Raw genomic sequence first — 12,467 nt, 5'->3', positions numbered from 1 at the left:
CAAAGTTTACTGGTAAATATTTTGTATCCCCTAGTTTAATAAGGAACATTCTTACGGGATCCTTGTATGTTGAATACTCAAGTGCCTCATAAAAACTGAACTTTGAAAGATTATGGTTGTTTTCTTAATTTAGGAACGCTGAGAATTCAGGCTTGGAAATGACTTATCAGGTTAGTTCCTCTACTGATTTTCTTTTCCAAACCTTTCATACTTCATGGGGTTGTCTAGGGGTTCAAAAAGTTATCCAGAAGTCCAGTGCCTGGTATATAGAAGACACTCCATAAATGCCATTGTGTTTTAGGAAGATGCAACTTTAGAGAAGAGGAGAATGTTGGCTGGAATTGTGTCCTGTTTAGCAGTGTGGTTTCACTTTGCAAGTAAATGGGTCTTATTTCCCAAATAGAATGAGTCATTTCCTGGAAGACAGGGGCTGTGTGTTTTTATTTCCTTAAACAGCCACCTGCTCACTGGATAATAGCTGAATGAGAATTCATGATGTTTGGAAATAGCTCAGTGGATATTTTCTATGGTTATTTCACATATGCACCTCTGAAGTAGCTCAGCTTATTATGTCACTTGAGTATGTTTTCCTTAGGGAAAAGGTCTCAGATCTGTTACAAAGAAATAATAGGATTTCGAACACCAAAGGAAAATGAAAATAATATTGCTTCCAAAAATGTATTTGTTCTTTTACTACTTTTAACTGAATTATAAGAAACATACAATATTGTGTGAGTTTCAGGTGTACAACATGGTGATTTGATATTTTTATACATTATGAAATGGTCACCACAATAAGACCGGTTACCATCTGTCACCATACAAAGTTGTTACAATATTAGTGATTATGTTCCCTATGTGTATATTATATCCTCATGACTTATTTATTTTATAGCTGGAAGTTTTTACCTCTCAAACCTTGTCCCCTATTTCATCTATCCTTCCACCCTCCTTCCTTCTGGCAACCACCAGCTTATTCTCTGTATCTATGAGTCTGTTTTATTTTGTTTGTTCCTTTGTTTTGTTTTTTAGATGCCACCTGTAAGCGAAATCATACAGTATTTGTTTTTCTCTGTTTGACTTACTTACCCTCCAGACCTATCCATGTTGCTGCAAATGGCAAGATTTCATTCTTTGTATGGCTGAGTAGTAGTATACTGTATATATTAACACCACATCTTCTTTATCCAGTCATCTATGAATGGACATTGAGGTTGTTTCCATACCTTGGCTATTGTAAATAATTCTGCAATGAACATAGGGGTGCATATATCTTTTTGAATTAATGTTTTTATTTTCTTTGGATAAATACCCAGAAGTGGAATTGCTGGATTGTATGGCAGTTCTATTTTTAGTTTTTTGAGGAACCTCCATACTGTTTCCCATAGTGGCTGCACCAACTTCCTTTACTGTTTTTAAGACACTTCTCTAGGCAGTGGGGAAGCAGTGCACTGCCATGAAGAAGTGGCACATGGTTAAAGTATTGATACATGCAAACTGAGAGTGACTAGGATGGAATTTCCTATGAGTGTATTAAGAAAGTTGGAAACCAGTTAAATTCCAGATGGGAATTATGATTGAGAAACTCTGGTAAAACTGACTCTGCTGACTGCTGTGGAGAGTGAAATGTATACAGATGAAGTTTGAATCATCTGGTGTTTTCTGGTTGCATTTGCTGCTGCTCATCTGAATAATGGAGTAATGTGGATAAAGGAAACTGAAGATCCTGTGAAATCCTCCCCAAGAGAAGGTGCAGATTAAAGTACACCTTGGGTTCAGATCTGACAGGCAAGGCTGCCTAAGCCTCTGGTTTTCACTGGATTATCTTGGATCGTCCCTCCCCTCCAAGGCCTTTTCTTCTAGGAGAGAGGCTAGCTGGTTAGTGAACCCATGGTGAATCCAGGTTGTGTGGTTAACCCTGCAGTTAGGGAGCAGAGAGAAAAGGCACAGATAGAAACCCCTGGATCTCCAGTTTCAAAGTTTGAAGGGAACACTTTAAATTTTGACTCAGGCCTGGAAATATCCAGAGATGGCATCATCCATGATCTTCTTCCCAGGGGTCACTGGAGCCAGCTCTGTGGAGTGCTTCATCTACAGCTACCTGGTTCATCCTGAGGCTCATTCCCTGGTCCCAGCGTGTTCCCAGGTACTGCCTCCTCACCCCAGTGATCAGGGAGGGTTCAGGAAATCAGACCCGCTTTCCCTCTAACCTGAGCTCTGTGTGCTCCCCGCTGTTTGCCATGTGGTATCAGCCATGTTGTCACCTCTTCCGTGAAGCTATCCTCTCTCCCAGCCCTCCTACTGCACCCTGCGTGTACCTTCATCACTACACACGATATTCATGATGCATCGAATTCCCATCTCCCTTCCCACCTCGACCTAGTGCCTGTGTACCCAGATGTCACCCACCCCTCATCTACCAGGGCCTGCATCCTCCTGCTGTTTGGCAAGCTCCTCTGTGGGCTCCCCCTTGAAGAATCGTGATATATACACCATGGACATTTTCTTGCAGCGGTGGCAGCCCCGGGGGGGTTATATCACAAAAGCCGCAGCAAACAATTCTGAGGGTGCAGCGTGGAGAGGTGAGCCACGGAGGATCAAAGCCCAGCCCTGGTGCCTGGGTTAGACAAGCCCCACCGTCCTTAGAGCCGTGTAGGGGTGGGGTCTGGGCCTCGAGGCCCTGATGGAACTGGCCCAAGTTCCTTCTCCAAATGGAGGTCAAAAGTAAAGTTGAGTTACTGGAGATAAATACTTCTTTCACACTTTAGTGCTGTGCACTGATATTTACATCCACTACACTTCTAACTCCATTTCATAACTCACAGTGCCATTCTCGCCCCCCGCCCTTCGCCCACCGTCCAGCTGTGCCCTCTCCCCACCACTCTGCCTACGTCATTCTTCTTCAGAGCTTTCATGCTTATCTTCATTTGATTATTTTTCTGTATTAACTCTAGTAGCACAAAAAATCTAGTATTTTCATTGGAGTACATTTTAAAATTTAGTGCATTAATAGAAGGACTTCACATTCAGCAAGGCCAACAGATCAGGAGACGATTGCCAAGAAAAGATAGTTTCTTACAGTTCTGGAGAGGAGAGGGTCCCACACCGTGCAGGGCTGCACGGGGAAAGGGTGAGGGTGGTCTCTGGGCACAGAGAAAGAGGCAACTTACAGCTGAAGCCTTTACCGTGCTTTCCTTGGAAAGAAACAGGTGAGGCAGATTAAGCTGGTTTAGGATTGGCTAGTTTGAACAATATCCATGGGCTCCAGGGTTCAGGGGCTGCCCCAGGCATCTGGTACCTGACCCTGTGGTGATTAGGGCAGGGAGATAAGAGGCCTGGAATGTGAGAGCCCAATACAGAGCACTATAAAGAGGGAGGTTGGGATCTTGGGCTTAGGGTTGATTTGCATATAAAAAGAGTTGTTTGCCAACAGGGAACTAGCTAACCTGGGAGGGGCAGTCCCTGGGGTCAGCAAGGCCCAGGTGTCAAAGCATCAGCATTACAGAAAATAAGATGTGGTTAATACAGAGTGACGTTAAATGGATACGTATTAAATATTGTATTAAATATGAATATTTGGATAATTGGATCTTAAACTTTTATTTCTATTCAAGAATAAGGTATCTTTGAATTTATTAAAGTATTTGTTCCTCCGTGGAGTTTTAAAATTCTCATCCTATTGGCACTACACAACTTTTGTTAAACTTGTTCGTAGACATTATTCTGTTTTGTCACTATTGTAAATAAGTTCTTATCTTCCACTATATTTGTATTTGGCTATTGTTTGCATATTTTGTATACTAATTCCGTACCTTAATGAATTCTCTCTAACCTCTTCTTCCTTTCTCTCATCTGGTGGCATTGGCTAGTACTTCCAGAACAATGCTAAATGATACTGATGACCGTGGACCACTTCCTTCTAGGTGTTTTAGAATCAGGATATTGTTTACGTGCTCTCTTCCTTCACGGGGAGCAAAAGATGGCAAGAAAATCTCCCCACAAGGAGTTACTGAGGGTGCAGGGCTTGAATGTCTTCCCCAAGGGACATAACAAGATGGGGAAAAAATCCAAACTGTTGTTTGTGCTTGTGGTCACCTGCAACAAAAAGTGACTTCTTGGCAGTTGAATTAGGGCAAATGGGAGTGTTAGTCAATTACTTGCCACTTCGACTTCCTTCCTTCATTGGCACTGAGACCAGTGACGAAGGCAAACATATTGCCTCTGTCATCTGCACCTTCAGAATCTCAGGCCAGGGTCCCCAGGTGAATCAGCAGAAGGTGACCTCCTTTGCTCCCTCTTCCACCCACGATGATGTGTGCATGGCTGGGGCACCAGTGGGGAGAGGCATTACTTCAGTCCAGGTCCTTTGAGAAGCAGATGTGAAGATGGGATTAAACGTGAGAATTTTATTAAAGAAAACATCTGTGTGAGAGGAAATGGGAGGGGCTGGGAAGGCTGGGAGGGCCATCAGATGCGATGACGATGGGACCCCAGGAAAGGAGGACAGGGGGGAAGGTTGGGTGGGAGCACCCTGGTTGCCACGCAGTCCAAGGAAGCTTTGGCAAGGCTTCTATCCGAGATCCATGTCTCCCGGGAAAGGGCCCCCCCCGTTCACATCCTTCTGGACGCAGACATGGGAGGGGAGCCACATGGTGCCTGGGTGATGCAGGTTCAGCACAGATGCCAGAGACAGGTTTCGGGGAGCCTCCACTGGGGCTCTCTGTCAGTTCTGCTGCCGCAGGGCACTTCTGGAGGTCTCTCTACTGCTGCCGTAAGACTGTTAGAGCTGAAAAATAAGGGGGCCAAAGTTCATTACCAAGACTTAAAATCTAAGGATGTGACCCAGGTCCATCAACAGCTCATTTTTCAGCTTTGGGCCGGGACTCTTCTCTTGGGCAGAGGATGATAAGCCTGAATTTCTACCCTGCTCTGCTTTGGTGGTTATACCACTCTGAGCCTCAGTTTCCTCATCTCTGTAATGGGGGGAGGAAATAGAACACCTAACTCAGAGTTGCCTGGAGCATGTCTGTTTACAGAAATGCTTAGCAGGAAACCTTGTACAAAAGAGTGCTTTGATCACCATTAACCCCTCTCCCTTCACACCCTCTTCTGCCTCTGGCCCCCAACCCTCATGGAGTCACAGAGCTAGCTTTGTCCCACTGTGATAAGAGAAGTCCCCATGTCCCTGTAGTGACTGTGTACCTTTGACAGCTTGTCTGTTCCCATTGGGAAACTGGCCACAGCCAGCTTTTAATTTGGCCACCTTCCTTCCACAGCTCAGCACAGGCCTGGGCTGTCAGTGTAAAATCAGGAAAAGGCGCATTCATTTGAGCCAAACTGAATTAGCCAGGCCAGTCTGCGGCCGGGAAGTCACGTGCTGCTTTCTCAAACCAAACAGAAATTATTTTTAGATTATTCACTCTTTGGCATTATCCATGCCACAGCTCTCTCCTGTTAGGGCACATCAGAGAAAATTGGCTACGGCCAATTAATGCATATTTCACAGCCATTTGTCTGCACTGGACCTCCGTGTGCAAAGTGAAAAGTGGTTGAAATTGTGAAAAGTGGTTGAAATTGACCCCTAAGTTCTCAACCCTAGTGGTGAGTGCACTGCCATCACCGGGGGAGCTTCTATTTTTTTTTTTTAAAGTTTTTTTTAAATTGAAGTAATTACAATGTTGTGTTACTTTCTGGTGTACGGCAAAGTGATTCAGCTATGTACATATATATTCTTTTTCATATTCTTTTCCATTATGGTTTATTACAGGATATTTAATATAGTTCCCTGTGTTATACGGTAGGAGCTCGTCGTTCATCCATTCTATATATAATAGTTTGCATCTGCTAATCCCAAACTCCCATTCCTTCACTCCCCTATCCCTCCTCCCCTTGGCAACCGTAAGTCTGTTCTCTATGTCTGTGCGTTTATTTCTGTTTTGTAGATAGGTTCATTTGTGTCATATTTTAGATTCCACATATGAGTGATACCATCTGATATTTGTCTTTCTCTGTCTGACTTCACTAAGTATGATAATCTCTAGGTCCATCCATGTTACTGCAGATGGCATTATTCATTCCTTTTGACAGCTGAATAGTATTCCATTGTGTATGTGTGTGTGTGTGTGTGTGTGTGTGTGTGTATACATCTTCTTTATCTATTCATCTGTCGATGGACATTTACGTTGCTTCCATGTCTTGGCTATTGTAAATAGTGCTGCTATGAACATAGGGGTGCATGTATCTTTTGGAATTAGAGTTTTTTTTCAGATATATGCCCAGGAGTAGGATTGCTGGATCGTATGGCAACACTAGTTTTAGTTTTTTGGGGAACCTCCATACTGTTCTCCATAGTGGCTGCACCAATTTACAATTCCCACCAACAGTGTAGGAGGGTTCTCTTTTCTCCACACCCTCTCCAGGATGTATTATTTGTAGATTTTTTAATGATGGCCATTCCGACCAGTGTGAGGTGATATCTTGTTTTGACTTGTATTTCTATAGTTATTAACGATGTTGAGCATCTTTTCATGTGCCTGTTGGCCATCTGACCCCCACACCTCTGCCTCTGGTCCCCAACCCTCATGGAGTCACAGAGCTAGCTTTGTCCCACTGTGATAAGAGAAGTCCCCATGTCCCTATAGTGACTGTTTGCCTAAATAGACATTGGAGAAATGTCTATTTAGGTCTTCTGCTTATTTTTTGATTGGGTTGTTTGGTTTTCTGATAATTAAACTGTATGAGCTGTTTGTATATTTTGGAAATTCAGCCCTTGTCAGTCACATCATTTGCAAATACTTTCTCCCAGTCCATAGGTTGTCTTTTCATTTTGTTTATGGTTTCCTTTGCTGTGCAAAATCTTATAAAGTTTGATTAGGTTCCATTTGTTTATTTTTGCTTTTACTTCTATTGCCTTGGGAGGCTGGCCTAAGAAAACATTTGTACGACTTCTGTCAGAGAAAATTTTGCCTATGTTCTCTTCTAGGAGTTTTATGGTGTCATGTCTTATATTTAAGTCTTTAAGCCATTTTGAGTTTATTTTTTGTGCATGGTGTGAGGGTGTGTTCTGACTTCATTGATTTACATGAGGCTGTCCAGCTTTCTTAACACCACTTGCTGAAGAGACTGTCTTTTTTCCATTGTATATTCCTGCCTCCTGTGTCAAAGATTAATTGACTGTAGGTGTGTGGGTCTATTTCCGGGCTCTTCATTCTGTACGATTGATCTATGTGTCTGTTTTTGTGCCAGTACCACACTGTTTGGATTACTGTAGCTTTGTAGTATTGTCTGAAGTCTGGGAGGGTTATGCCTCCAGCTTTGTTCTTTTTCCTCAGGATTGCTTTGGCAATTCTGGGCCTTTTATGGTTCCATATGAATTTTAGGATTATTTGTTCTAGTTCTGTGAAACATGTTATGGGTAATTTGATAGGGATTGCATTAAATCTGTAGATTGCTTTGCGTAGTATGGCCATCTTAACAATGTTAATTCTTCCAATCCAAGAGCATGGGATATCTTTCCATTTCTTTGAATAATCTTCAGTTTCCTTTATCAATGTTTTATAGTTCCTAGCATATAAGTCTTTCACTTCCTTTATTTATTTATATATTTTTTGATGCTATTTTAAAAGGGATCGTTTTTTACTTTACCTGGGGAGCTTTTAAAGATCCTGATTCTCAGGCCACACCCCAGCCCAATTACATCAGAATCTCTAGGGTGGGACCCAGGCATCAGTGTCTTTTAAAGCTCCCCTGGTGATGCCAGTGTGCAGACCAGTTTGAGAACCAGTAAAAGACAATTTCAAAGCTTCCTTCCATCTCTAATTCCAGTGACAGTGATCTTGAAGAGGGTACAGCCTACTTCTAATTTAATTCATAAAATAGGAATTGTGTGAGTGAATATTCCAGCAATTTTGTAATTTTATATTCTTCTTAAATTCCCTGCTCTCAATCATGTTCCTCTTTGGCATCTTGTTCAGTCAGTGTTTAGACTCATAATTAATACCTTTTTCCTGCATGAATATTTATTTACTTCATGCATCTGTCATAATTCCTTGTGTTCACTTATACAGCCTGTTTGCGGCAGGTATACATTTCACAGAGCTAGTTAACTTTTCTTTGTTACTCTAATAGAAATTAGCTCCTGAGCTCCAGTTCTGCTTGCTGTCTTACGTGTACAGCTCAGTGAATTGTTATGTAGGTGTGCGTCCATGTAAGCCCTGCCCAGATTGAGATATTTAACACTTCCCCCGGCAATCCAGAGGGCTCCCTCCTGCCCTTTCCACCCAACCTTACATCCCCCAGAGGTAACTGTGCTCTAACTTCTATCACCAGAGGGTCAGAGGTAACTGTGCTCTAACTTCTTTCACCAGAGGGTAACACTCAAATCTCCTTTGACTAAGTGCTTCCTCTAATTGAGGTTCACGCCTCTCCCCGGGCTTCTTCTTCCCTGAGGGTGATCTAGGTCTCCCATCAGAGGAGAGGTCTGCTTCAGGCATGGCTGTTCAGTAATCTATTTATGTATCACAGACCATCCCCAAATGTAGTGGGTAAACACAAGACATTCTCTCTCACAGTTTGGTGGGTTGATGGGGCTCAGCCGATTCTTCTCATCTCACCTGAGATCTCGAGCAGCTGCGGTCTGACAGCAGCTGCACCTGGGTCCCGGAGGCCCCGCTGAGCTGGAAGGTCTGGGTTGCCTTCTCTTTCTGAGAAAGTAAAAATTAGCTCTGGCTAAGAATGTAAAAATCTGCTCAGCCTTTCATTCGGCTGGAGTATGAGACATGGATTGAATGATATGCAGAATTGACAGAATATATTCCATCCAGGGACTCACTGCAAGGGGAAAGGCCTAACAACCATCTTTGTTATTCCTGAGTAACTTTGTTTTCTAAAATCATAGACTATCAGAAACTTTCATCAGTAAGAATGACACGCCCCAATTTTGCCCAGAGGAGCCAAGTCACTTGGACACAGAGAAAAAGCCTTGGTTTGTTTCTGGGCAAACCTCAGATGCACCTCCTCAGGTGCAGAGTTTCTGGACACGGCATTTTCCGTCTATCATAACCCTTTAGTGTCTGAGGAAACACGACCCTGGCGTCCATCTCACAGTCCTGAGCAAATGTGGAATCCTTTACACGGAGCGTGCTTTGCTTTGAGCCTATCAAAACTTTGATTCAGTACCATAATCACCGAATTGTATACTCTAAAATGGTGAATTTTATGGTATGTGAATTTTGGGCCTGTGGAATACGGCATCTCAGTTTTAAAAATGATAGACAAGCCCTTGGCATGGAAAATTGTTGGCTCTTAATGCCACTTTACACTGAGTTTCTTTGATGACCTCAGTTTAGTAAACTGGTTTTTCAATTAAAAACAAACAAAAATCTCAGCTTCATTTGTATTCCGCTAAACCCCACCCTTCCCCCAAACCTTATGCTAACTCTGCTTTACTTTTGTTGGTGAGATGCCCCATGGTTCCTCTGGGGTGTGGTCTGTCTCTGCAGTGGCTCAATACACCTGGCTTTGTCAGGCCAGTTTGTACCTGACAGTCGTAAGCTGTCAGGAGGACAACCCTGGTGCCTTGGCACTCCTCCACATGGCCTCTCTCCACCGGTGGTGTCTTCCCCTCTAGGGCCTCTCCACGGGCTGCTCTCTCCAGCAGGGGACCTGGGCTTCTCACACGGTGGCTGACTTCCACAAAAACTAGAGTAAAAGCTGCCAGGCTTTCTTAAGACTTAGGCCTGGAGCTGTTACAGCATTTCTTCGTTTGCACTCTGTCGGTTACAGGGAGTAACAGGCCAACCCAGATTCAGCGTGGGAGGGGACAGCACAGGTGTGGTTCATTGGGGGCCATCTTCAGAGGCCAGCTGCCACCACTGTCCTCTCTTCTCATGGCGTTCTATCATTAGGCTTCATCTGCCTTGTGTTTCAGCCTCAGGCCCTGCTAATCTGCAGATAGCATCCACTCTCTACAGACAGCCAGAGCTCTTCCAGTTTGCCCTCTGCTCAGTCCCTTCGGCTTCCCTCCGGGGCCATGGGGAGTTTCTGGCCGCATTCCCCACACTGTGCTGGGATGCCCGGGTCTCTGCAGGCCTCTCTCAGGCCCAGCTGCCTGGGCTTCTCCCTCAGACCTTGTAATGCTACCACCAGGTGCCATGCTGGATGTGGCTTCTCGTCGGGGTCCACACTCTGGGGGTTCAGGCCCCTTGTGCTGGGGATTCCCCAGACCTGGCAGACTTACCCATCCTCTGAGGTAGTGAATGCCACTGACTGAAGGAATGGGGGGCTTTGGGAAAACAAGAAAAAAATGCGCAAGAGAAAATAGATAAAATCTAAGTATTTAGTATAACTTTTCTAGGAAATCTGCAACAGTGAGGGCTGTTCTGTTTTAGGCAGCTATTAATAGGGTTTTTTTTTCTTTTTAATTCAATTTTTTTTTTTGGCTGCACCCTGCAGCTTGTGGGATCTTAGTTCCCCAACCAGGGATCGAACCTGGGCCCCTTGCAGTGGAAGCTCTGAGTCCTAACCACTGGACCGCCAGGGAATTCCCAGACAGCATTAATATTGATTATCGGTATTGTTTTGATCTGAATTTGAGGTAATGATAATCAAGTTTACATAACTCTTAAGAACTTTCATACATATAATGTATTTCATCTTCACAGCAATCTTTTGAAAGGAGGGATTATTATTCCCATATTACAGATTATCTGTAATTCCCATATTATGGATAAGGAAACAGACTCAGGGAAATCAAGGGACTTTTCCAAGGTCGCCTATTGTATGGTTTTATCTTGAAGGGACAATTTTAAAAGAAAAAAGATTTGAAAGAGAACCAATGGACCTGTGAATTTAAATGAGAATGTTTTGATTTTTCCCTTTTGACTATCTTGCAAAATACTGGGCTTTTAGGGGGGAAAAACCTCAGGATTCCTGAAGAACAATAATGGCAAAGTATGGAGAACAGTTGTGATAAAGTGAGAAAGAAATAGATCACACAGTACCATTCACTTCGCTAACCCTGCGTGTGGAAAACGTGAGCCTCTGGATTCCTCATCTGAGAAAAGATACGAGACGCAGCTCGAGCCCTGGACCCGCTAATGGGGCCGCCAGGCTGACTTTGGGCCAAGGTTTGAGGGTTCAGGGCCCTGAGCGACAGGCACCTGAGGATAAATCCAGCTCCTCAGCGATAATCTGCGTGGCTGCGTGTTTGAGTGTGTGCAGCTGAGGCTGCTCCACAAATTCCTGTCTAAAGGAACTCACCAGAACAGGACATGGCGTTCATGAGACCTGCAGACGTGGGGGAGGAAGGGCTCCTCAAAGACCTTGGCTTTGGGGCCTTAACTTGGAAAATTGCCTCCCAGTAGGTCTTTTAATACATAGTGATCCTGCCTCTAAGTCATTATGTAATAAACGCTTTACATTCATTATTCTTTAAAAGCTGGACTCCATTTTAAATAAAAATAGACTGGAGACAAGAGAGGTCACTGACAGAAAAATAGTATATATTGGTATGGCTTTATTTTCCTTTTTCTCTAAATGTGTTTATAATTGCACACCAGGACAAACAAGTTTGAGCTCTTTGAATATAAACCATTTAAGCTTTCTTTGACAGTGTGACTCAACTTGGGCAAATAGGGTTGAGAACGATCCACAGAAAAATAAAACAAATTGGCTACTTATGGAGCCACCTACTAATGGAAATGGAAATACTTTTAGCACAAGTTCTTTCCAGGAATCTCCCAGACTGACTGAAATAGGGCAGGAATAAAAACGGAAAATTGGGCTTCCCTGGTGACACAGTGGTTGAGAGTCCGCCCGCCAATGCAGGGGACATGGGTTCGTGCCCCGGTCCGGGAAGATCCCACATGCCGCGGAGAGGCTGGGCCCGTGAGCCATGGCCGCTGAGCCTGTGCGTCCGGAGCCTGTGCTCCGCAACGGGAGAGGCCACAACAGTGAGAGACCCGCGTACTGCAAAAAAAGGAAAATTACTTTAGAACGTCATTTGAATATTGGATGCTACCACTTATCAGTTGCCTTGAGTTTGTGAAGTTCCTAATTCAAGAGCTGTTCACTTTTATAAAGACGATTGAAACTGATATATAAGGCGGGGGGTGGGGGGATGGTAAAAGAAATTTGGAACATGTAAGAAAGGCCAAAAAGAAGTAATGATATATATTTTAAATTGACCTCCGTTCAAAATATGTTTTTGAATTTGCAAACCACAGGCCTCTTCCAGAGTGCCTCAATTCTGAGAATCTGTACTCCGATGAACTGAAATATAGTTACAAACGGAAATCTTAAAATACGGTTATGTATGCTTTTAAGGTGGATGTGATGTTTAAAGGGAGGGCAGGAACGTAGGGAGAAGATAAGAGACCAGAAGAAGACTGTCACAAAGTAGAATTTTCCAAGGAAGTTGTAAGTTTATCCAAATTTCCCTGCAGAAAGTGGTCATCTGAGTAAGTGTA

The sequence above is a fragment of the Delphinapterus leucas genome, chromosome 4 (genome assembly GCF_059928025.1).
Source record: "Delphinapterus leucas isolate spDelLeu-1000000601 "Yukka" chromosome 4, BTC_Dleu_Yukka2, whole genome shotgun sequence".
Classification (NCBI taxonomy): Eukaryota; Metazoa; Chordata; class Mammalia; order Artiodactyla; family Monodontidae; genus Delphinapterus; species Delphinapterus leucas.
Note: the sequence above shows the minus strand (reverse complement) of the source record.